Source organism: Elephantulus edwardii, unplaced genomic scaffold (genome assembly GCF_000299155.1).
Source record: "Elephantulus edwardii isolate Elephantulus edwardi_28Jun2011 unplaced genomic scaffold, EleEdw1.0 scaffold00302, whole genome shotgun sequence".
Taxonomy (NCBI): domain Eukaryota; kingdom Metazoa; phylum Chordata; class Mammalia; order Macroscelidea; family Macroscelididae; genus Elephantulus; species Elephantulus edwardii.
Window position 1 is genome coordinate 1324428 of NW_006400052.1, and position 25706 is coordinate 1350133.

Genomic DNA, 25706 nt, shown 5'->3' on the forward strand with positions numbered 1-25706 from the left:
GAGTGCACTCCACTATGCAACCTTAATTCTGGACTCCTGTGATAACCACAATACCCTTTCATATATCACTTTTAAACTGTTCTCTCCCTCAACTGTTTCAATGCAGTATACATATACATAATCTATAGTTTTTCTCAGTCTTACCCGAACCCTGATGTCAGTCCCATTCTACACCAGTGGCACCATGCAGTAATTGTCCTTTTGTGACTGAGATACCTCACTCAGCATAATGTCCTTCAGGGTCACCCATTTTGAATGATATTGCATGATGAGTTCCTTGTTTTTCAGTGCAGCAGCGTAGTATTCCATTGTGCGAATATACCACAGCTTCTCTATCCATTCATTTGTTGATGAGCACTTAGGTTGCTTCCAACTCCTTGCTATTGTGAACAAAGCCGTGATAAACATGGGTGTGCAAATATCTGTTGGATGTCGGTTATGGTCTCTTTAGGGTATATTCCCAGTAGTGGAATTGCTGGGTCAAATGGTAACTCTATTTGCAACTTTTTGAGAAAGTGCCACACCACTTTCCACAGTGGTTGCACCATTTTACACTCCCACCAACAGTAAATAAGGGTTCCAGTTTCTCCACAACCTCGCCAGCATTTGTTGCTTGCTGTTCTGTTAAATTTTTGCTATTCTGACTGGGGTGAGATGATATCTTATAGTTGTTTTGATTTGCATCTCAGCTAGGGATTTTGAATGTTTCTTCATATGTTTGTTGGCCATCCGAATGTCTTCTTTGGTGAAGTGTCTGTTCATATTCTGTGTTCTTGGGCAATTTCTAAACAAAGGGTAAGGTTTGCTTTCTGTTCTCTTGTCTCAGAGGCCCCAGGCTGCTGGGAGGTGGGCAAACCTGCTGTGGGGAAGGAAAGGAAAGGGACATGTTTTACACACTTTCTGTGTTCGAGCTGCCTGAGGGACACTACGAAAGCTAGCTGCCACCTTACAGCCAGCCCACCCAGAAGCCCTTCTTAATGCCATTTGTTTCTGAGATCATACAGGCAGGAGGAAAGAATCCTTCTACTGGAGTCTGCAGGAAATGGCTCCAGTCAAATCCCCAGGGGGGCACCACTAGGCCACAGGGTGGGAGAAAGGACTTCTAATTGCCAGAGGGTACTGTAGGCAAGGGCTTGAGCCAGGGATGGGGCAGTTCCCTTCCAGGAAGCATGCCACTGGGTCATTTGTGGGATTCCAAATGTGGATACAAGTGCTCGGTTGGCCAGTGGAGGAGGGGAAGCAGGTAGAGAAGGCAGAGAGACCGGGAGGGAACATGAACAAGGAGGTGCTAACCCAAGCTGAGCCAGAGCTGTGGGGCGTGGGCACCTGGATGGGGTCTGATCATATCCAAGGGCCCAGGTGTTAGACGGGGAGACACCAGCACCATCACTCATCGAGGCCTCCAGTTCAGGGCTTCATGAGGGCAAGAGGGCCAACGGGGTGGACACCACTAGGCCACGCATAGCTGGAGAAGTCGAAGCCTAAGCACACTGAGACTCCTCAACACGGCAGGAAGGATTTTGACACCTGGGGGGTCGAAGTGGGTAGCCTGAGAGCCCCTTCTCAGACCTGAGTCTCAGTACGGCAAGTTTTCATTTCATCATCAATGTTCCCTTTCCTATCTTGTTCCCTGCACCCCAGGCTTCTGCAAGCTAATGCTGAAAAATTCACAGGTTTTACAACCTGAGTGGCAGAACTCTGGGCTGGAGCCAGCAGCCCGAGCACACTGGGTGGTGTCCCTGACTCCACTGTGGGTGCCGGTGAAAACAAGAAGCCCCCAGGACACCAGAGGTCATGTCTCAGGCAGCAAGCCAGGCCCTGGGGTGTCTAGGAACAGAGGGACTGGCAGTGCTGTAGGGAATATATCCTCGGAAGATGGAGCAGGCTGCTCTTGGCTATGACCATAGGCAGCTGGTCGGTCCAGCTCTAGTTCTCTGCTGCTGCCCTGAACATCTCCATCACCAGGCATGTACCCAGTAGGCAACTTCCAGCTGCCACAGCTACAGTAAACTCAAGACAGGAAATGCTCAAGAGGAGATGTGGAGTGGAGACATCCCATTTCCTGCCACCCCCCAGACTCCTGCCCCAGCTGCTGTCCACAAAGGTGGCTCGGTGCAGGTCACTCCTGGCCTGTGAAGACTTTGAGGGAAGGTCTCGGGCTGCAGGTTTCCTGCATCTTTCTTTGCCAAAGGCTCTTTTCCTGGCAGCATCCAGGTCACAAGAGATCATGTCATCCAGGGCCCCTGCAGCCGCTCTGGAAACGCCACAGCCCTGGTGGGCCAGCTCGGGTCGTGAACTGGCAGGCCAGAGAGAGACAGAGAGGAGCAGCTGGCCCAGTCAGCACCCACAGCCCAGCTCTCGCCGATGTCCTTGCTGTCCACCTGGATGTGGTCAGTGTTCTACTCGCTGAACATGAGGCTGGGGCGCGTGATGAGCTCCGTGGCCACCCCCAGGAAGGCCTCCTCCACTCTGCTTGAGTCCTTGGCTGACGTCTCAATGCCTCCGAGTCATAGCACTCAGCTAGGCTCTCGGCCTCGGCCAGTGGGGCCTCCTGGAGCTCGCTGAGGCCTGGATGAGCAGCTGTACGACGCTGGAACCCGTGTACTTCCTCACATCCTCAATCCAGTGAGGCACCGACAGGAAGGAGCTCCTCTTGGTAATACAGTAGGCAAGGATGGCTCCATGGGCACTGCGGTAGTAACTGCGGGTGATGGTGAGAAACCTCTCCTGGCCTGCTGTGTCCCAAATCTGCAGCTGTGGAGGGTGAGCCATCGGGGGCCCGTGGGGACCCCGTCAGCAGAGCCCCCGGGCCCGCCACCCCGGGAACAGCCTGCCAGCCCGGGCCTCCCACCTTGACTCGCTTGCCCTGCATCTCCAGTGTCTCCAGGGTCAAGTCGACGCCAATTGTGCGGCCCTGGCGCTCGGAGAAGGAGCCCGTCTTGAAGCGCTGCACCACACACATCTTGCCCACAGTGCTGCCCCCATCAGCACCAGCTTGAAGAGGAAATCGGACTGTTCGTCTGGATCCCCAGGTCCGGCCCCACCATGACCTCGCGGAGCCGGGGCGGGGGGGGGGGGGGCGGGCATAGGTTCACCAGCCTCCGAGCAACGAACTGCAGGAACACCTAGTGAACTCTAATAAATATTATAGTTCCTAAAATGTAAGTTTGCCACATTTGAGCCATGAAAAAATACCCCCCAAAAAGGGGAGCTTTGGTCTCCCCCTGCCCCCCATCCCACCCCGTTCTTTGCAAAAGCCCCTGTACTCACTGTGCAGGGCACAGAGAGGTGCTCATTAAACCTTTGTTGAGCTGTTTTCTTTTTAATAAATTTTTTAATTTTAATTATGATTTACACAAGAGTTAGATTTTCATTCATTGTTGCACATTTTACCGCCTCTCCCTTTACCCCCTCTCCCCCAGTTCAGTGTTTGTTTTTTAAAAAATATTTGTTCATTGCTGCAGGATTACCTCCCTCCCCCTCTCCTCCCAGTCCTCTTTGGAACCGTACCTCTTATTCTGGGTGTTGAGCTGTTTTGAGAAACTGCTGGTGGTTCCCCAAAAAGCTTAGCATCATAGGAGTGCAGCACTCCTACTCCCCAAAGGCCTGAAAGCAGGACCACATGCACATATTTAGAGAGCAGTGTTCTTGGCAGTACCCACAGGAATAAAAATGTGGAAACAATCCAGGGAATATTTCTCAATCACAAAAGGATAAGAACATTTTATTGAGTGAAAGAAGTCAAGCATGCACACAAGTATTATATAATCCCACTTATATATTTGTAAGGCTTATTGTTGTGTACTGTTGAGTCACAGGTGGCCCACAGCTGACCCTCCAGTGAGTTTTCAGAGGCATTGACCATCTTTCTCTGCAGAGCAGCTGGTGGATTCAAAACTTTGGGTTGGCAGCGCAACTCCTTACCACTAAGCCACCAGAGCTCCCTGTATGTAAGAACTAAAATAGACAAATGCATTCATTAGTTATTGTGTGCCCTCAAGTCTGATCCAACCCATTGCTGACCCTGAGCGGGTTTTCAGAGGCAATAAATCACATGAGAGGATTGCCCATCCTTCTCTCACAGAGCAGCTGGTAAATTTGAACCACATGCCTTTGGGATTGTAGTGCAGCTTCTTAACACTAGGCCCACTGAGGCTCCTAGTGGTAAAAACAATTTTTTTTCTTGGAAGAAGTGAATCCAGAGTGCTCCTTAGAAGTAAGTTTGGTGGGACTTTGTTATCAGGAGGGGAGACTCTTTGGGAAATGGCATAATGAAAGAGAGGAAGACCCTCAATGAGATAGTTGACACAATGTCTACACAGCAGATATGAGGATGGCGCAGGAGGAGGCCAGGTTTCCTTCCCCATGCACAGGGTGGCCAGGAGTCAGAGGCACTGTAAGGGTACTTAACAATGGGTGGGAGGCCCAGGCTGGGCAGCCACCAGCTCCGCAATGCCATTGCTGGTCACGTGGCAGTGAGTACAGCTGCGCCAGCCTGCTGAGGGCCTGGTTCATGCCCATCTGACTTGAAGAAAAAGCCAAACTTCTCAGAGGTCAGTCTGTTCAACAGGTGGGACCCCAGCACCTTCGGTATGTTCAGAAGAGGGAGTTTGCCATGATCTCCCCAGAGGATGGCTCCACCTCCATTCTGGGATCTGATGATGCCACCACTTCTCACATTGCGGTCCTGAGGCACACAGGTCATGGGGTGACCTGCTTGACACACCAAAGCTGAGGTACTCTTGATCATCATCATCTTCATAGAATCCTTTTCCAAGCCCACCAAGTGTGGCAGACTTTTGAAAGTGCACCTCGTGGGCGGCTTCAGTGACGACAGGCAGTTGTCAAGAAAACTCACTCAGCAACTTCTCAGGGAATTTGACGGAGAAGATGACATCCACTTAATGACATTATGTGTGACAGACTTAAATGACTGGGAAAAAAATGAAAGCCATTTTCCAATAATTTAAGGCACTGCTATCAACATAAAAATGACAGAGATTTACAGAGCCTCCTTCCAAGACCGAGGGCTGGAGGAGGAGCTGCGTGCTGCCCTGGCCCTGACGAGAGGACCGATGATTAACATTTATGATGCAGAGACAGAGCAGCTTCACGCAGGACTGCGCTCCTGGATGCCTTTCCCACATGTGGATTTCTGGTTGCAGAAGATGACAAATAGTAGAGAACCTTTCCACTTCACCTCTGGCTGAGCCTCCCCACCCCACTTTGTGGAACACATTAGATCCACCTTGAGTTTGTTAAAAAAAATACTCATACTCAATTAATGCACTGTTTGCTGAAAATAAAGCTCTACTCTAAAAAGAAGAAGGAGGAGGAGGAGGAGGAGGAGGAGGAGGAAGAAGAAGAAGAAGAAGAAGAAGAAGAAGAAGAAGAAGAAGAAGAAGAAGAAGAAGAAGACGACGACAACGATGATGGTGGCGGCTTATGGGAAAAGATCTCTTTTTCATGAAGCAAAGGCCAGGAATTACCAAAGAACACAACTTTTTATCCTGACAGAGACTGATACTGGGGCCTGGAGAAATGTGGTTTTGGAATCTATGCCTGGTGTGTGATAGATTTCTTTACTGAGGGTCTTTCAAATGACCTTGAGAATAAAATACTATTTTGGCACAGGAAAAAAAAAAAATAAAAAGAGTACTTAACAATGACAGAAGTAGGTGAGGGGGAAAATAGGAAGTTATTGCTTAAAGAGAATGGGTTTTGTTTGTGATAATGGAAAAACAGCTGTAAATGGATAGTGACAATCATGTTGTTGTTGTTGTTATTATGTGTCATCGAGTCACTTGCAACTCATAGCGACCCTATGTACAACAGCCCTAAACTCTGCTCTATCCTGTGCCAATCGCACTGTCTCTGACACTCCCATCCCGATTACCCCAGTCACTGAATCAATCCACCTCATAGAGGGCCTTCCCCTCCTGCGCTGTCCCTCCACCCTCCCAAGCATGATGTCCTTCTCCAAGGACCAGTCTCTCCTCACAACATGTCCAAAGTATGTTAGATGGAGCCTCAGAATCCTTGCCTCCAAGGAGCCACCCAGTTTAGCCGTTTCCAGGATGAAACTGTTTGTTTTCCTAGCAGTCCATGGTACTCTCAATACTCTTCTCCAGCACCACAGCTCAAAGGCATCAATTCTCCTTCTAGCCTCCTTGGTTATTGTCCACTCTCTGATGCATAACAGGTGATTGCAAAGAGCATGGTCTGTATCAGATGCACCTTAGTCTCCAGAGAAACACCATTGCTCTTCAGTACTTTGAAGAGGTCCCTAACAGCAGACTTTCCCATGGCAAAACACCTTTTAATTTCCTGGCTACTGGTGCCAAGAGTGTTGATTGTGGAGTCAAGTAAACTAAAGCTGTGAACAATCTCAATCTCTTCACCATCCATTCTGATGCTGCCAATTGGCCCAGTGGCGAGAATCTTTGTCTTCTTGATATTGAGCCTCAATCCACATTGGAGGCTGCAGTCCTTGACTCTGCAGCAATTGAAATTAAGTGAATGGAGGGGATGTCAATGAATTGTACCCTTAAAATGGTTAAATGGCAGCCTTCTTAATTGTATATAGTTTGCTACAATAAAATAAACTTTTGTTGTTCCATTATGGCAACTAACTCATGTGCATTCTTCCCCAGGGACCACTCGGCTTATGTCTGGACTGTTTGAGATAGAGACTATTCATGGAGAAAGAACTCTGGCAGCCTAGTGATAAGGAGTTATGCTGCCAATCCAAGGGCACATGGTTCAAGAACACAAGCTGCTTCACAGAAGAAAGATGGGCAATCTCCTGCCTCTGAAAACCCACTGGAGGATCAGCTATTAGTCAGTTCTGACTCAATGGCACACAACAATATAGAGGCTGTAAAACCTGCTGGAGGGTCAGCTATGAGTTGGTTCTGATGTGATGACACAGAGTTACAACAAAATGGGGAAGATGAGACAGGATGCTTATCAAGCCTGCTCAAGCCCTTGGAATTGGAAGATGGCAGAGCTGGGCTTCAAACTCAAGCACCTTGACTCTCGGGTCCCAGCTCTTTACCACTGTACCTTGAGTCTGGTGGTTCTTGTCCCTCAACCCCTGACCTCAGCCCTGATTGTGATGAACCCACACTCAGCACCTGGGCAAGATCACATCTATGAGCTTCCAGAGCTGAGCTAAAATCACAAATGATAGCAAATTATAGCATACAAACATAGTACTCTGGGAATCCTTTTTGAAGAGAGACATACCTCAGAGAAATCTCCTTTGTTGAATACATCAGAAATGTTATGTTTTTGGTGCTGGGGACTTGACAATGACCTACACAGCCCTGCCCTGCCCTCAAGGGTTCCCTGTCTCCTGCTAGCAGACACATGCAGGGATATGTGGGAAACCTTTAATAAAGACACATTGAAAGCTTCATATAGCACTGGAAAATTATTAAGTAAAAGATAAAAGGAAGCAACCAAATGTATTATAAGGAAATAGCCAGATATACCCACAAGAGGAACTGTTTGCTGTTCTCAGTACAAAAATAGGCTTGACCATTCCTTGAACCCTAGGGTTAAATGAGGGTATGAAAACAAAATGTATTGTCAGCCTTGAGGCTGGGTTGTTTTTCTGTTCCCTGTAAAAGGAAGATAAAAGGGCAGAAGAGAGTAAACTCGGGGCTGCAGTATTCACTGTATGCCCTCCTGACTCTTTCTCCTGTCTCTGTCATTTTTCCTAATCCTCGCTCCCCACTTCAGGGACTATTCAGCTGCTGACAGCAGGCTCCCTCAGGGATATGTTTCCCAGACCCAGTCTGCTGCACGGTTGCAGATGCTGATATAACTGGGCAAGGGGGACCGGTGGGGAGGAGGCATTAGAAGGAACCTATTGCTGCCCAGTCCACTCTGACTCACAGTGACCCTCTAGAAAGTGGGGGCAGATCTAAACTTTGACGTTGCCCTTTCCAACACCATCCTCACGATCTCAGCTAAGCTCGAGCTTATTGTTGCAGTCACTATGTCAATCAACCTCATCAGGGTCTGCCTCTTTTTCTCTGACCCCTCCACCTTTCTAAGTATGATGCCCTATCCAAGGACTGGCCCCTCCAGATAAAATGTCCAAAATACGTGAGAGGAAGTTTCATCATCCTTGCCTCTAAGGGGCACCCTGGTGGTCCTTCCTCCACAGTCTTGTCTGTTCTTTTGTCAGTCCATGGGCTACTCAGTTCTCTTCCCCACTCCACAATTCAAAGCCATCCATTCTTCTGCCATCCTTTCTCATTGTACAACTTTCACATGCATAGAAAGTAATTGAAAAGAACATGGTGCACTTTGGTCTGGGGAAGATACACCTGGGACCTGAAAAGACCAGGTAATGGTGGAGACAGTCCAATGATGATTCATTTTATAAAACACAATGTATGGGAATGATTGTGTGAAACAAAATGCCAATGAAGTAAAGTGGGGGGGGGGGATCTGCATTATTAAAAAAAGATAAAGCAAACCCCCCAAAACCTGACATTATTGCTCTTTAGCACTTTGGAGTGATTATTGATGGCAGATTTTCCCAAAGAAACACACATGTTTGTTTGTTTGTTTTTTCCCATCTGCCATCGAATTGGATCTGACTGGCACAGGAGGAGATTGCCTCTCCTTCTCCAACAGAGCACCTGGTAGATTTGACCCATGCTCCTTCAGGACTGCAGCACAGCTTCTGCCACTAGGCCACCAAAGCTCCCTACACACTTTAAAAGAAAAAAAAATTTATACTGATTTACATACAAAGTTCATAAAGTTCATATACATTGTTTTTCACACCAGACCTTTCCCTTTTCCTTTACCAATCTCTCCATCTACCCATCAAATTGTGCGACCCTGTGTTTAAACCTTCCCCCCGGCCCCGTGCAACACACTTTTTTTTAGATTTTATTTTAATAATTTTAATGAACATTTACAGAGATTTTGAATTTCCATTCATTCATTGTTGCACTTTTCTCCCTGCCCAGCCCTACCCCCCAGTTCACTCCTCTCTTTGAAAAGCAAAAGAAAAATTCTTCCTTTGGTATACAATCCCCCCACCCCGCACCCCTCCCACCATCCCAAATGCACTCAACCTTAATTGTGGACTCTTGCAACACACTTTAAAAAAAAATTTAAGTGCTTTTACCATGAGTGCTGATTATGGATCCAAGCAAGATTAAATTGTTGACAACTTCAGTGCTTTCTCCATCTATCATGAGCTTCGTGGCCTAGAGGCTAAGGAGTTGTGTAGCCTACTAAAGGCATGTAGTTTTAAGTTACACAGTTGCTCTGAGAGAGAGATGAGCATTTTCCTCCTGTGTGGTTTACAGCCTCTGAAAACCCACTGGAGGGTCACCTATGAGTTGATTCTAACTGGACAGCACATGACAACAACATGATGTTGCCTATTGGTCCAGTGGTGAGGATTTTTGTTTACTTGATGTGGAGATGTAATCCATATTGACCCTCTTCAGTATATTCTAGAAAGTTGTGTTCTTTGCATAACACAGGTTGTTGATGCAAGAACAACAGGACAGGAGGGCAGAACAACCTCTCAGCCTTCAACTTTACAGAAACAGACTGGCCTTTCTCCAGCAAAGCAGCTGGGGGGTCAAGCCACTGAGGAACAAAGCAGAGAAGGGTGGAGAGGGTCAGGAGAGGAAGACAGCAGACAGGGTCAGAAATCCAAAGGCAGGAAAGAAAGACAGGAGGACAAGGAGGAAGCACAGGCTCAACCTCTGCACCCTGATTCTGGATTATTCGTGAAGGAATAATTTCTCCCAGGTTTGTTTATCCCACCAGACTGTGCGTTCTGGGAGCATAAGGTACAAAGCTATCCCAACCATTCCTGTGTCCCCAGCACCTTGAAGGCTGTGTTATTGCCGTGTGCCTGTTGAGTCTAAACCAACCCATAGGCGACCTCCAGCGGGCTTTCAGAAGCAGCAAAACGCACGCAAAGATATTGTCCATCCTTCTCCCGTGGAGCAGCTGGTGGATTCGAACTGCTTGTTTTTGGATTGTATCGCAGCTTCTTACCCATTGGCCCCTCCTTGAGAGTTTATTCCTTATTCATTAAAGGACAGTGTTTAAAGACACCAGGGTACGGCAAAAATCCATGCACTCTAGCTGAGGCTAGAGAGAAGAGACCCACCTGAAGGCAATCTGAGCCCTTTCTCCTCCTCTTCCTCCTCTTTCCATCTGCAACACTGCCCTTCCCAACCCCACCCTAGATTAGCGCTGACCCTGGTCGACTTCAGATTTCTCAGCCTGAGTTCTGACTTGTGCTTCCTTTACAAACAAGATAATCTCCAGCCTCAGCAGCGGGTTCTGCCCTTTGCCACGCAAATTCAGAGCAGGCCGCTGGCAGGAGACTTGACTCACAAGAACGGCGATGGCGGGGTGCGTGACCGCGGCCTCGGGGTCAGCGGGCCCCAGCGGCGAGGAGGTTCCAGAGACCGGAGTTTAGAGCTCGGGCTCCGCCTGTCAGCGAAACGACGAAAGTGCATGAGCTGCTGGGAGGTGCAAACACCTGTTGGCTGCCGATTTAGGAATGTGAGCTGATCCTCTCTCCCAGGCATTTGTTATTTTCCTGTAATGCTCCAGAAACTTCACACCAAGTTCTGAGGCTCCAGCAGTCAAGGGGTGGGGATCTTGAGATTATGGTCTCCGCTCCTCTCTGTTTTTCCCTCCTCCGCGTCTCTCTGCTTCTGTTCTCTCACCCCCTCACTGCCTCTCATTTTTGTCTTACTCTCTCTGGCTCCCATTTCTTTCCGCTGTGTCGCCCAGTCTCTTCTCTTTCTCACCTCCTCGCCCTTCTTAAGATTCTGAAGAACCTCTTTCCCTTTTCATTTGTCTCCACATATCTTTCGCCTCAATCTCCACTCCACCATCTCTTACTTCTGCCTCTGCCTGGCTCCTGTATTTGCTATTCTACCTTTTTTACTCGACGGTACATAACAACAACAATAAACCTTTTTGCTATCTAGTCACCTATTCTAATTAGCTTCATCCGATCATTCTTACATGCTTTGTTTACATTCTCTGTTTTATTTTCTTTTGAAAACATTACTATGCATTGCATCATGGCTCCCAAACACAGCAAAACAGTCTTAGTGATAGCACCAAGCAGCAAAGAAAGAGCATTGTGAGGTCAAAAAAGGGTTTTGGAAGGTGGAAAATCAGTGACTGTTATTACTTGCAATGTAGGTATGGTGACATTGTAGGTTAAGCTTTGGACTGCAATCCAAGAGGTCAGTGGTTCAAACTCACCATCCACTCAGGAGAAAAATGAGACTATCTCCTTGCTTAAATATTTATTGCCTCCAAAACCTTGCAGGGCAGTTTTACTCTGTCCTGTAGGGTTGCCATAAATTGGGATTGACTTCATGGGAATGTACTTGTTTTTGACTTTTTTGACTATTTGTTGTTGTTAGGTGTGGTTGAGTGAGTATGACTCATAGCAACCCTCTGAACAACTGATCTGAACACTGTCCTATCCTGTGCCATCCTCACATCCTCTAACAGTCAAGCTTATTGACACAGACACTGTCATTCCACCTAGTCAAGGATCTTCCTCTCTTTCACTGCTTCTCCACCTTTCCAAGCTGATGTCCCCTTCCAAGAAGTAGCTTCTCCTAGCAACATGCCCAAAGAATGGGAAATGAAGTTTCATCTTTGCCTCCAAAGAACCTCTGGCTGCACCTTCTCCAAAACATATCTGCTATTCTTTTAACAGTCCATGGAATATTCAGTACTCTTCTCCAACACCACAGTTCAAAGGCTCAATTCTTCTCCTGCATAGTTAGTCATTGTCCAGCTCTCAGTAGCATAGCAAGTGACTGAAATGACCATGGCCTGGATCAGGCACACCTTAGTCCTCAAACTGATATCTTCGCTCCTCAGTAATTTGAAGAGGTCCCTGATAATAGACTTTCTCCATACGATACATCTCCTGATCTCCTGACTGTTGATACCTAGTGCATTGATTGTAGGTCCAAGTAAGATGAAGTCATTGACAGTCAACTAGAACAACTCTGGGTTGGTTCCCCTCGATGGCATACAACAGCCACAACCAGAGATTTTTGCTAATGGCATCACGAATAAATGTTGTCAGTTCAAATCCAACAAAGCTCTCTGTGGAAGAAAGATGAGCAGCTCTCCTTCCATAAAGATTTACTGCCTCTGAAATTTGACGGAGGGTTGCTATGAATGGAAACTGACTCAGAGGCAGTGGCCAAGTGCCTAATCTGGTTTTCACACAAAGCCAAAATCACATAACATCCTGTTTCACAGAACTATCTTGGTGTTGAGTGACACATACCTGTACTTTGCAAACCGTAGAACGCTTTTAATCAATAGCTCATAAATTACATGATTTATACTATAGCTTGCAAAGTTTAAGGTCTCTGCATTCAGTAAACTGAGTAGGTTGCAATGTGTTTCAGCAGTTGTAACACTTTGACAACTGCAAGCAGTGCCTTTTGCCTCACTTTGAAAAACACCCAAGGACTTGAAAATTTCCAAGCATTTTGTTTCTTAAGACCTGCAGACACATGAAAGTGGTATAAAATGGCTAACTGCTTAGTCAAATATGAAATGCTTTGTAACAAGTGCTTTTAAAACAGTATAATTGCTTTCTTCAATTAATTAAATAGTAAAGTGATTTCTAAATGACAAAGTGTTTTTTAACAACTTGCAAACTATTGTTTTAATTTAAAAATCCAGGATGCTTACATCTTAAAATACTTGGCTTGCCGAAAAGTATTTGGAAAAGATAAAGAGCCTTGTTTAAATATCCTTTCTAAATTATAAAATACTTTGTAAATGAAGCATGTGGTTTATAAACATCCAGTTGTTGAGTCATTTGTAGAACCTTGTGTAACCCATGAAGTGGTTTAGAAACACCAAGGTATTCTGAACCTGAAAAAAATGTTTAGTCAGCTGCAAAATATCTTCTAATATTTAATATACTGCAGGCTAGCTTACTATTTTTACAGCCAATCAGAGTAGCATTCCTTTACTCGCCTTCCTGAAGTTGTGCCATCACCACTGTGGTTAGAGAGATATTCTGTTTCTTTATAATCTCTACCACCTGTGATTTGGAGGTGATTGAGAAAGAGTGACGTTGGTGATCTCTAGTTAGGGTGATAAGTTAGATCTCAAGGTTAGAGTGAGAAGAGAGTGTGAGGAAGTTGCTCTGTTGACCTTATGTGCTTGATGATTCTAAGGAACAAGAGCTTCTGTGTTATTGTTAGACGCAGTTTTGTGGGCTGTGTAAAGCAGGTATATTCTAAGTAGCTAGAAATGTATCTATTTCGGTTATATGAAAAATAACCACCAAACTCTGCCCTAGTAACAACTTTTCTTGGAAACAGGGACAAGGTTCTCCTCTAGTCATCCAGGTTATTCACGAATATTCCTATTCTCCCCACTCTAGTCACTGGTTGTCATTAGGCACTGACAAGTTCAAAATCAACTCATAGAAGACCCGTCAGTGGGTTTACAGAAGCAGTAAATTGCATGGAAAGAGATTGTCCCTTTTACTCCCACAGAGGAACTGGCAGATTTGAACCAAATGCCTTTGGGTTGGCAGTACAACTCCCTACCACTAAGCCACCTTATGTATTTCCCTATTCACTTTCAGGTGACCATGTAGCTTTCTTTTGTCAGCTAACCCTACATTTTGTTAACATGAGTTAGGGTGATAAAAATTTTTATTATTGAAACAAAACCCCCCTCTTCTGTTATTGTTGTTGTTATTGTAGCAGAGACAGAAACAGAAAATAAAAAATAAAATCAAACACAGAACTCTTAATTTTAAAGCCTGAACCACAGATATGGACATTCATAGAGGAAAAAACAGAGAGAAGATGCAAGATAAAGGCACATGAGGAAACAAAACAGAGAGACAAGAATGCCATTTCCTTGCCAGGGGAAATGACTCTTACAGATCCTCCTCTACTATTCCATTGTATCTTCTGCAGTATTATTATGATAGTCACCTTAGCTAAGTCATGCTACAGTAACAATCTCAGAGCCTCAGTTGCTTGCAATAACAAGAGTGTATTTCTTGCTTATATTCATGTGATGTCTATCAGCTCAGGTACTGAGGAGCTGTCACTTTGAGAGTCTGGCTAAAGGAACAAACTATCATGACTTTTGCTAGTCTGCAAGTCTTCAGGTTTTTGAGGTGTTCTTTGTTGTTGTTGTTGTTATTGGTTTGTTGTTGTTGCTCTTCTTTTTCCCCAAGGCAGAAAAAGAAGAATGGTGGATTGTTCTTTCGTTAAAAGAAAAAAGGTCAAAAACACTCTTGATGGTTATTTTTCATATAACCCAAATAGACACATTTCTAGCTATTTAGAACATCCCTGCTTTACACAGCCCACAAAACTGCATCCAACAATAACACAGAAGCTCTTGTTCCTTAGAATCATCAACCACATCAGATCAACAGAGCAACATTTGCCCGAGGATAAAGCTCAGAATTCAGGGAAGGAGTAGGAAAAAAGGATTATTGGAAACAAGAATCACAGGGAAGAATGTTGTTACACTTCTGCCTATTAGAATTCATGTCATTAAAAAATGTGTATAACCGGCTAAATTGGAAAACCAAGTTGTTTGTAAATTGTCGCTCAAATGACACTCAACACTATCAAAGAAAAATTGTTCTCAACTCCTGATAGCCCCATGAGTGTAAAGAACCAGAGGGCGCTATTGTCCTTGGAACTCTCTGACCCAGAGACTCCCAGCTGGATATCCTTCACGGACACATAGTTCTCCTCCCACTTCCTAGTCTCTAGTTTCCCATGACCTTTTCTGCTTCTGGTGACTCCTTGTACCACTCTCGGGTGACCTCAGTTAATCGCTTGTTGTTCAGTGCTACTGTCTTATGATGGAATCTCTTTTTCTAGAGTAGTCTCCTTTGAACTCACTATAGTAGCAGAACAGGAAGTGTTTCTAAAGCTTTGGCTATAGTGACGCTCAACATTCCTGCCTACATTCCACTGGGGAACCTGAACATCTGTAGGGTTGTTGCTGTTAGATGTTGTTGAGTAGAGAATGACTCACAGGAACTCTTCGAACAATAGACCTGAACCCTGCCCTTTCTGCCTTTCATCTCTGACACTCTCAAGTTCATTGCTGTAATCACTGTGTCAATCCATCCCATTGGGGATCTTCCTCTCTTTCACTGACTCTGTCTTTCCAAGCATGATGTCTCTTTCCAGGGAATAATAACCTCTCCTAGCATCACGTCCAATATATAAGAAATGGAGCTTTGTCACCTTTTCTCCTAGGAGCACTCTGGCTGCACGTTTCTAAGACATACCTGTTTCTTTTTGGTAATCCATAGGATATTCAGTATTCTTCTCAGCCCCACAACTGAAAGGCATCAAGGCATTCTTCTTCTGTCATCCTTATTCCTTGTCTAGCTCTCAGATGCTTAGCAGGTGATTGAAAAAGACCATGACCTGACTCAAGCACACGTTAATTTTCAAATTGACATATTGCTCTTACGTATTTTGGAGAGGTCCCTGATAGTGAACTTGCCCAAAGCAATACATGTCCTGATCTCCTGACTGCTAGTGCCAAAAGTGTTGATCCAAACAAGACGAAATCATTGACAGCCAAGGAAGTATAATCTACCTATAAGGATTGGCTTTGTAAAAAGGAACAATCTACCAGTCACAAACTCTACCATTTTCAACAAGTGATTTGTTTTCCAAAAGTCCAATGATCATCACAAGCTAAATGTGGTCAATTGGTTCTTCTCCCTCACCAACCAGGTCCCTCACCAACCAGGCATTCCTTCTACAGCTAGACCTCGGAGGATGGGATGAGGGCAGAATTTCTTTGAAACTCTGGGATCTAAGTATTTGTGAACAAGTTCCACAGATATTTTGTTCAGATAGACTCTGGGAGTCAGAAGTCTTGATAGGTGAGCTTGAGTGTCACAGTCTTCCCCCCCCCCCAATGCATCTGTGACAGATTGCATTTTCCAAGGATAACTACATCAAAGTATATCCTGACCTACGACATATGACACACCACCGATTGAGATGTGGAGTCTCTGTTCACTTTCCTTAAACTAGGATGAACTTTGTAACTGCCTTGGCCAATAGGTGAGATCATGAAAAGATGACACAACTGGCTCTTCCAGAAATTCCCCAAGAAGAACAAGGTCCTGAGCTCCAGAAATAAGCAGCACTGAGAACCAGAGAGATCTTGACAAGAAGAAAATATTAAGGTAAGAAGTGTGATTGCTAGCATTGGTCATCAGATGTTTTATTGGTTTGGGTTTTTTTTTTCTTGGAAGCCACTTAGACATGCAAATATTTATTAAGAAAAAAACATGGCATTAAAACTAGAAATCCTAAAAATTTAAGAATGTCTAGTCAAGTCTCTGATACACATTTATTTGCACACAAGAGAACAAATATTCAAAAGATAAAACTGTGTCCTTATTCTTTCCTCAAATAACATTTCCCTCTCACCTTCACTGCTGCACACTCCTGTACTGCACAGTACCAACTACACGGAACAGGTGTGTGCTCAACACGACTGCCTTAATGTGGAGTAAGCGCTCTACCTCTCTCTCCATACATCCTGTCACCACCTGATTCCCCTGCATGTTTGCACAGTTTTCTACTGAGTAGTCCCAAGTCTCCAAAGAGGTCATCAGATGTTCTGAGGTCTTCTTCCAAGCACAGACTGGCTTGCACTTACCCAGCCCCTCAGAAGTTAGGCATGTTTGTGTAACTTACTTTGACTAGTGATATGTGAGTGAAAGTGACATGTCAGTTCCTGGAAAGAAGTATTTTAGAGAGCCAAAGCCTTGACACATACCATTTCCCATGGCATGGAATCACAGAGGTAATGTCTTGATGGATGGCTCTTTAAGAATAGGTATAGCTCCTGGATGACTCACATCGGATTCGGATGTGTTGCGAGTGAGAGAAGCAAATGTTTGTTTTATAAGCCTCAAAGATTTTAACCTGACTCATCCTAATTTACACGGGTACTTTAATTGATATTGTAAGTAAGAATGAGTTAGATTATGGTTCATTGTCTAGTCATCACTGTCACCCTGACTTAATTGTGCTTCTCCTACCCCTTCTTTTTCTTAAAAGATTAAAGGGTAGTATTTATATAATAAGATGACTAAATAAAGATATTTTCTGCCAACAATGAGGTGTGGGAGAAAGATATGGCAGCCTCATTCCATAAAGATTTTACTGTCTTGGAAAATCTACAAGGCAATTCTGCTATGCCTAAGAGTTGGAGTGGGTTCCATGGCAATGAGTTTGGTTGGTGTGGACCCCATCATATTTGAGAATGAGTTTTCCTTTGTAGTGTTAATGAAGCTATTACTAGTGTGGTCTGTGTTTTAAGACCGTTTTTGAGATACAGAGGGAGAAGATTAGCAACAGAACAAGTAGATGAGGCACAATGAAGACTTCCAAAGAACCAAGGAAGAAAAAGTGTAAAAGAAAGGCTTGCCCCTTAAAGTGGGCAAAGAAAACCTTCTCCCATAGCTGATGCCTTCAATTCAGATTTGTAACCTCCTAAACAGTGAGAAAATAAATGTATCAGTGTTAAAAGTCACCCACTTAGTGACGTGTTGTTGTTGATTTAAAGTCCAAGTGCCACTGTTGTAAAACGGACTAACAAAGGGGTTAGGGGGGAGACAGAGAAAGATGGGATAAATTATGTATACTGCATTGAAACAGATGAGAGCGAGTGAGAGAGAACTGTTTAAAAGGTATATATGATTAGGTATTATTGTCATGACAGGAGTCCAGAATGAAGGCTGCACAGTGGAGTGGACTTGGGGGGAGGGCTTGTATAAAAATGAAAGTTTTTCTTTTTCTTTTCAAAGAGAAGAACGAACTAGAGGGGAGGGGTGAGCAGGGAGAAAAGTGCAGCAATGAATGAATAGAAATCTAAAATCTCTGTAAATTTTCATTAAAATTAATAATAATAATAAAACCACAATGTATAGGCATGGCTCTATACAACAAAATGTATATGAATGAAACTATGCAAAGAAGTCATTGTGAAAACTGACTGCATATGCTACAATGCAAATGAAAGGAACATAATATATATATATATATATATATATATATATATATATGTATATGCAGTGCATCTAAATTCCAAAATCAATCTTCATAATAGTCTATGTGTTTCCTATTGCCAAAGGGGCCCTTTAGAGTAGTGAGAGAAGATCTTCACCCTGAAACTTACAGCGTCCCTTTTCAGCAGGAAGTAGCTAAGAGAATACGCCATCCCCTTTTCCTTATGAATCAGGGTGAAGTCTCTCTCAGGGAGGAGTGATAGGGAATGGCAAAGAACACACTGACAAAGGAGATTAATCAGAACTGGCTTTGACAAGCACTGTGGCAATTGGACAATTAAAACGGACTTTTAAGCGGGAGGAAAAATGAAGAATGAGCTGGGGAGGAGGGTAGAGAAAATAGTGCAACAATGAATGAATGAATGAAAACCTAAAATCTCTGTAAATGTTCATTAAAATTAATAAAATTTAATAATAAAAAATGAAAATAATATATATGTATATGAACAATTGTATGCAAACCAATAAAAAAAAAATAAAGTCCAGTGGCACATAAATCTACTTTGAACACATGGGGTTACCATGAGTCAGAACTGATTCAACAATAGGTTTTGGTTAATGTTGTGAAAACTTATGCACATGCCTGTCAGGCACCTCTATCTTCCTGGTTTGGTTTTCTCTACCTATTCCCCACTCCTCAATCTAAAGCTAAACAATAGAGATGAAAATGCTAAGAAGGTATTGTTGTTGTAACGTGCCATTGAGTTACCGGCAACAGATAGTGACCCTATGTAGTTCTGAACCCTGCCATATCCTGAGCCACCCTCATCTCCTCTAACAGATCTAATCCCATTTTTCCAGTCACTGACTGTGTCAATCCGTCTCATTTGGGGTCTTCCTCTCCTACTCTCTCTCTCTGTCTTTCCAAACATGATGTTCTTCTCCAAGGACTGGTCTTTCCAAGGCCATGTGCCCAAATTATGTGAGATGGAGCTTCAAAATCCTTCTCTCCAGGGAGCAGTCTGGTTTCACCCTCTCCAGGATAGACATGTTTGTTCTCCTGGCACTCCATGGTATGTTTAACAGCCTTCTCCAGCACCACAACTCAAAAGCATCAATTCTTCTTCTATTATCTTTAATTATTGTTCAGCTTTCAGACTCATAGAGAGTAACTAACTGCAAAGACCATGACCTGGATCAGGCTCACCTTAGTCTCAAAACTGACATCGTTACTCTTCAGTACTCCAGAGAGATCCCTTGACAGCAGACTTTCTCAATAAAATTCCTCTTTTGATGATGCTAAGAGTGTTGACTGTGGTACCAAGAAAGCTAAAAGTTATCAACAATCTCAATCTCTTCTCCGTCTATCATAACGTTGCCAATTGCCCCAGTGGTGAGAATCTTTGTTTTCTTGATGTTGAGCTTCAATCCATATTGAAGACTACAGTCCTTGACCTTCGGTAGCAAATGCCTCATGTCCTTCCCAGTTTCAGCAAGCAAAGTAGTGTCATCTGTATAATGCAGGTTGTTGACGAGTCTTCCTCCAAGCCTGATGCCACATTTCTCCTCATAAAGCCCAACCTCCTGAATGATCTGCTCTGCATATAGATTGGAAAGATATGGTGATACGATGCATTCCTAACACATACCTCTCCTGATCCTGAACCATGCAGTGTTTCCCTGCTCTGTTCTGACTACTGCTTCCTGGTTCAAGTTTAAGTTTTGCATGAACACAATTAAATGTTCTGGGATTCTTATTCTTTTCAAGATTAGCCAAATTTTCTGTGATCCACACATTCAAATGTCTTTTGCATAATCAATGAGACACAGGTAGACATTCCTCTGTTACTCTTTGTTTTCAGCCAAGATTTGTATAATATTGACTATGATGTCCCTAGTGCCACAACCTCTTCTAAACCCAGCCTGTACATCTGACAGTTCTCTGCTGATGTACTGTTTGAGTCGTTTTGGGATAATCTTCAACAGCATCTTGCTTTTGTGTGATATTCACGATGTTGCTGTTGTTGTTGTTGTGCATTATAGCATCAGAATTGACCCATAGCTGACACTCTAACAGGTTTTCAGAGGTAATTAATTACACTGGAGGAGACTGACCACCTTTCTCCCACAGAGCACCTGGTGGCCTCAAACTGTGTGCCTTCAGGATTGCAGTGCAGCTTCTTGTCACCAGACCACCAGACCTCCCTGATATTAGTGATATGGGTTGGTAATTTCCACTCTCTGTTGGGTCACCTTTTTTTGGAATGGGAATAAATACAGATCTCTTCCAGTCAGTTGGCCAGTTCCTCAAGATTTCTTGGCATAACCTAGTGAGTGTGTCCAAGGTAGCATCTTTTTGCTGAAATATGCCAGTTGGTATTACATCAATTTCTGGTTCCTTGTTTTTTGCCATTTTCTTCAGAGCAGCTTGAACTTCCTCCTTCATCACCATTGCCTCTTAATCATATATTGTTTCATTAAATTCATCTGTGTTGGCCAGTTCTTTTTGGTAGAGTACCTCTGTGAACCATTTTATATTCCAATCACCAGTATATGAGAGTTCCAGGCTCTCCAAACATTCACCTGTGTATATTGCTTGAACATTTTTATTTTTGCTGGGCTAAATGATCTCTCATTGTTGTTTTGATTTGCATTTCTCTGAGAGCTAATGATCTTGAGCATTTCTTCATGTGTTTGTTACCTCCCTGAATGTCTTCCTTGGAGACATACCTTTTCATATCCTTTGTCTATTTTATGATTGTGTTGTTTGTGTTTTTTCTTGTTGAGGTGTTGTATTGGAGAGTTCTATACATTTTGGAGATGAATCCCTTATTAGATGTGTCATTAGCAAATATTTTCCCCAATGCTTAGGTTTTCTTTGTCCTCCTCTGGAGAATTTTTTTGAATTATTTAAAGATTTTTTTTTTTATGAGGTAGCAGCCATTTGATTAGGAAACTCTGGTGGCCTAGTGGCGTGGCTCGAATCCACTGGCTCCTCCCATGCAACTAACAGCCTCCAAAAACTCACTAGAGGGTCAGCTCTGAGACAGTTGCAACTCAACAGGAGTGGCATCCACTTCTTACATAACATGCCTCCAGAAACTATGAACTTTGAGAAATGTCGATAGTTGTACAAGGGCTTCAGGCCTTTTGTTCATAGGGTCACTATGAGTTCTTAGGGTCAAGTTCATAGGGTCAAGTATGAGTATTCAACTTGCAGTCAATCAACCACTGCTGATTGTGCATCAGTTGTGTTTCATAGTCTATTTAAACCATAGCTGAGGGCTCCAAAGTTTGCCCCAATTTTTTCTTTGATGACATTTATAGTTTTAAGTTTTACTCCAAATTTTTAAGCCCAACTTGATTTAGTGTTTGTTCATAGTGTCATGTATGGTTCTTGTTTTCGTTTTCTGTAGATGGATAGCCAATTCTGTCAGCATCATTTTTAAAAAATAAAAATACTATCTTTTCCCCACTTAGCTTATTTCATCTCCTTGTCAAAGATTGATTATCTATAGGTAGATGGGTTTATTTCTGGATTCTCAACTTTACTTCTTTCTATCATTGTGCCAGTACTATGCTGTTTTGATTATTGTGACAGAGTTGTTGTTGTTATGTGCCATTGAGTCGCTTGCGACTCATAGCAACCCTATGTACAAGAGCTCTAAATGCTGTTCTATCCTGTGCCAACCTAGCCATCTCAAACGCACTTATTTCCACCACTCCAGTTACAGAATTAATCCATCTCACCAAAGGTCTTCCTCTCCTTCGCCTCCCCTCCACTCTGCCAAACATGATGTCCCTCTCCAAGGACCAGTCCCTCCTTGCAACATGCCCAAAATATGTCAGACGAAGCTTCAGAATCCTTGACTCTAGGGAACACTCTGGCTTCACCCTCTCCAGGACAAACCTGTTTGTTCTCCTAGCAGTCCATGGTATATTCAACACTCTTCTCCAGCACCACAGCTCAAAGGCATCAATCCTCTTTCTTATCAACTCTATTCACTGTCCAACTCTCTGATGCATAGCACATAACTGCGAAGACTATAGCCCGGATCAGGTGCACCTTAGTCTCCAGCCTGACATCATTGCTCGTCAGTACTCTTGAGAGGTCCCTCACAGCCGACTTTCCCAATGCAATTCATCTCCTGATTTCCTGGCTGCTGTTACCAAGAGTGTTGACTGTGGAGGCAAGTAAATTAAAACTGTTAACTATCTCAATCTCTTCACCATCCATGCTGATGCTGCCAATTGGCCCAGTGGTGAGAATCTGTTTTCTTGACATTTAGCTTCAGTCCATATAGGAGGCTGTAGTCCTTGATCTTCTACAGCAAGCGCCTCAGGTCCTCCTCAGTTTCAGCAAGCAGGGTTGTGTCATCTGCATAATGCAGGTTGTTGATGATTCTTCCACCAATCCTGATGCCACATTCCTCTTCGTATAGCCCAGAGTCTCGGATGATCTGTTCTGCATACAGATTGAAAAGGTATGGAGACAGAATACATCCCTGACGAACCCCCTTCTTGATTTTGAAACATGTAGTGTCTCCTTGCTTTGTTCTGACAACTGCCTCTTGGTCCAAGTGTAAGTTTCGCATTAGCACAATCAAATGTTCTGGGATTCCCATTCTTCTTAGAGTCAGCCACAGCTTGTTGTGATCCACGCAGTTAAATGCCTTTGCACAGTCAATGAAGCACAGATAGACATTCTTCTGGTATTCTTCGCTTTCTGCTATGATCCATCTGACATTAGCTATATATATCCCTAGTACCACGACCTCTTCTAAATCCAGCCTGCACATCTGGCAGTTCTCTGTTGACATATTGTTCCAAACGTTTTTGGATAATTTTCAGCAGAATCTTGCTTGCATGTGATATCAATGATATTGTTCGATAATTTCCACCCTCTGTTGGGTCACCTTTCTTCGGAATGGGAACAAATATCGATCTTTTCCAGTCAGTGGGCCAGCTGGCTGTTCTCCAAATTTCTTGGCACAGCTCACCTTTGTTCTTCAGTATCTCTTTGCTTTTCAAAGATCTTGTTCCTTTCCAAACAAAGCTGGTGATTACTTTTTCCATATCTTTGAAAAATGATGCCAGTATCTGCCTCCCACTTGTGATATTGCATTTATAGACACACTGTATAACTAAGACAATGGATACAGAGCCTCCTTTGGAAAGATGACAATTTCTGGGAACTAGATAGAAGTGGTGATTGTGCAATGTTGTGAATGGGCTGTCACTGAAGTGGTAACCAATTTAAAGTGTTTATGGGTTAATCTTATGTGAATTTTACTCTTATTAAAGAAAATGCTTTTTATTAAAAAAAGATAAAATTTCACAGATAGCCATTTAGACTAGAAATAGCAGAACTGTATTTTTATTTCAGTGGTTTTTGAAGGCTAAGACCAAAGAGACAAGAGGCATATATTGAAGTTACACAGCACAGAGGTCAATGGATAAAGCAGATCCTTCCATGGATGGAAAAGGGGGGTGGAGTGGAATTGAGGGGAATGGATGGAGACAAGACAAGAAAAGCCTTGGCTGAGGTGCAGGGCATTGTCTGGATTCTGTCATCACTTTCTTGTACAAAGTACTTACTTCAAGTCCCTGCAAAAGTACTTACTTTAAGTCCCTGGACTTAATCTTTCCCTCATTTGGGCCTCAATTCCTCTAACTATTGTTGTTGTCGCATGCCATCAAGCTGAACACGACTCATAACAACCCTATAAGTAACAGATCGGAACCATACCTCATTCTGTGCCATCCTCACAATCTTTGATATGTTCCAACCCATTGTTAGTATTGCTGTGTCAATAGATCTTGTTGAGGGTCTTTCTCTCTTTCTCTAACCCTGCACTTTTCCCAACATGATGTCTTTTTCCAGGAACTGACAATATGCACAAAGCACATGAGGCAAAGTTTCACCATCCCTGTCTTTGAGCATAGCCTTGGTCTTTCCTCCAAGACAAACTTATTTGTTGTTTTGGCAGTCCTTGAGATATTCAGTACTCTTCTCCAAAGGCATCAATTATCTTCAGTCTTCCTTTTCATTGTCCACCATTCAGAAGTGTAGGAAGCAACTGAAACCACTTGACTTGAGTCAGTCACATCTTTGTCTCTAAATTGACTTAAATGTTATGTAAATGTCATCAGACAGTAGAGGTTGGGCAACTAAATGCTCTCCCAGCATTTCTTCCAATGTCACTTCAACTTCTGCTCTCAAGAAAAGACTATGCATAGGTGAGATCATTGTCTGCTCCAAGTTTTTCTTCTTCTTGATCATGTTGCTGTGCAGCATCACCTTGGACTTCCCCAGGATCCCAAAGGACCTCACACCCTGGGGAAATAGACTGAGAAATTTACCTCATAATGTGCCAAATCTGCACTGCACTCCTACTGTGGAGGAGGAATGGGGACACAGACACCTTTACGGTCCTCCCTTCTTGCCCCCATCTCTTCACTGAATATCACTGGAGCTGAGCTCCTCACCGCTTTTCCCCAACTTGTGCTAAGTCTCTTCTGCAGTCAGCATTAATGTCTGGATGACCTTCACAGTGAACTTGGGGTCACAGAAACTTCAGGCTGAAACTTCTTTGTGGACACAGAAACTTTTACATCTTTTAACTACTGCTCGTACAGCCGTCTTGGTTGCCAAAAGAACAAATAAGTCTCTTGAAGGAAGTGCAGCCAAGTACTCACTAGAGACAGTGGAAAAGAAATAAGTAACAGAAAAACCAAGCCAGTACCTATGGGAAGCCAAACTTTATACCAAATATTATATGAAAACCCTTGTTCAGGAATTGAAGGAATTACAGATTTACAAGTTTGGATTTCTCTTGTGACAGATCCTAGAAAATGAGCTGTTTGTTTCCTGCAAGACAGGAGACAGCAAGGGCCCCCCTACAGATGGAGTGTTACTTCCTGAGCTAGAGTTCACCCTCAGGCATCAAGGTTACTAGTTAAGGGTAAATCAAATTCTTGCATTTGTGAACCTGAGTTCCTGAGTCAAGCAGAAGGTTTTCAATAGAAAGAGATTGGCTTCATTTGCATTGACTTCTCTTTGTGATTTACTTCCTGATAATTTTCAATAAAGACACAGAGAAGCTTGGCTTGGGGTCTTCAGTTGAGAACTGTTGGCCCCCTGTTTTATGCTCTCTGCTCTATCTCATTCCTGGCTGTTTGTCTCTTTATTAATAATTATAAAATTATTCCATTCTTTGGGACCCTCGGTCTGCAACAAGTACCCAGTGAGTCAATCCTTACTCATGACAATTTCATATGTATTGAAATAGAGCTGTAATCCACGAAGGTTTTGTTAACTGGCTTTTTAGAACTAGATCATTACAAGTCATTTCTGTGTGGACTTGAAATTCCACCTTTTCAATTAGTATCCAACTCTGTTAACCATTTGCTTAGTGGAGGGATTCAGTGGAAGTGAGGGCGGCATTCCTGTGCCATGTCTCGGTAGGAAGGATGAAAGCCAGGGCAAAGTTGACTGTGCTGTTTTCTCTGTTTCTGCCTGTATCAAGATGAGGTCCCATCAGCACATGTCTCTAGGTGGTGAGGATGAATATTGTCTTTCTATTGACCTGTATGGATGTGTGGCACGAACATGAATTAG

General features: G+C 43.6%; 2 pseudogenes; one reads left to right on the plus strand and one right to left on the minus strand.

The window, feature by feature from the left end:
- Positions 1-2225: 2225 nt before the first annotated feature.
- LOC102849868 lies at positions 2226-3087 on the minus strand (annotated as a pseudogene).
- A 1365-nt stretch (positions 3088-4452) lies between these two features.
- On the plus strand, positions 4453-5285 carry LOC102850283 (annotated as a pseudogene).
- Positions 5286-25706: the final 20421 nt, after the last annotated feature.